This window comes from Acyrthosiphon pisum, unplaced genomic scaffold (genome assembly GCF_005508785.2).
Source record: "Acyrthosiphon pisum isolate AL4f unplaced genomic scaffold, pea_aphid_22Mar2018_4r6ur Scaffold_2013;HRSCAF=2526, whole genome shotgun sequence".
NCBI classification, from domain to species: domain Eukaryota; kingdom Metazoa; phylum Arthropoda; class Insecta; order Hemiptera; family Aphididae; genus Acyrthosiphon; species Acyrthosiphon pisum.
In genome coordinates this window covers 11,123-11,528 of record NW_021769468.1, presented here as the reverse complement: position 1 = coordinate 11,528, position 406 = coordinate 11,123, and the positions used below count along the sequence as shown (strand labels likewise).

The 406-nt window shown below is 28.6% G+C and overlaps 1 long non-coding RNA gene across 1 annotated transcript; it reads left to right on the top strand.

Annotated features, from left to right (window-relative positions):
* The first annotated feature begins 6 nt into the window (after window positions 1–6).
* LOC115034664 lies at window positions 7–406 on the top strand. The gene is made up of 2 exons (XR_003839989.1): window positions 7–135; window positions 202–406. It is a non-coding gene; the product is annotated as an uncharacterized LOC115034664 (long non-coding RNA).

Below are 406 nucleotides of genomic sequence, written 5' to 3'. Positions count from 1 at the left end.
TAAGAATTCTTTGACTTTTAGACAAGGAGATGGCGTGGTTACAATAAAATGTCCTGTTGATGACAAGCCGAGCCATCTATATGTAATCTCACATTATAAAATGTCTAACATAGAAAATGTGTTGGTGAAGGAGAGGTAAATACATTGGTTTACTTATTTTATTTATCTTATTGTTTAAAAAAAATTAATTAATTGTTATAGATAGAAATTCAGCGAAGCTACCATCATACAAATGACAACCATCCGCTTAATACCAGTCTTAATCAAACAATACAGTATCCACTAGTATTTGATACTATGCTAAGAGATCCCAAGCGTGAAACTCGCAAAAGCAAGACACCAATTTGATTATTATATGCAAAAATAAATTTATTTAATAAACAAAACATTATAATATTATATTATA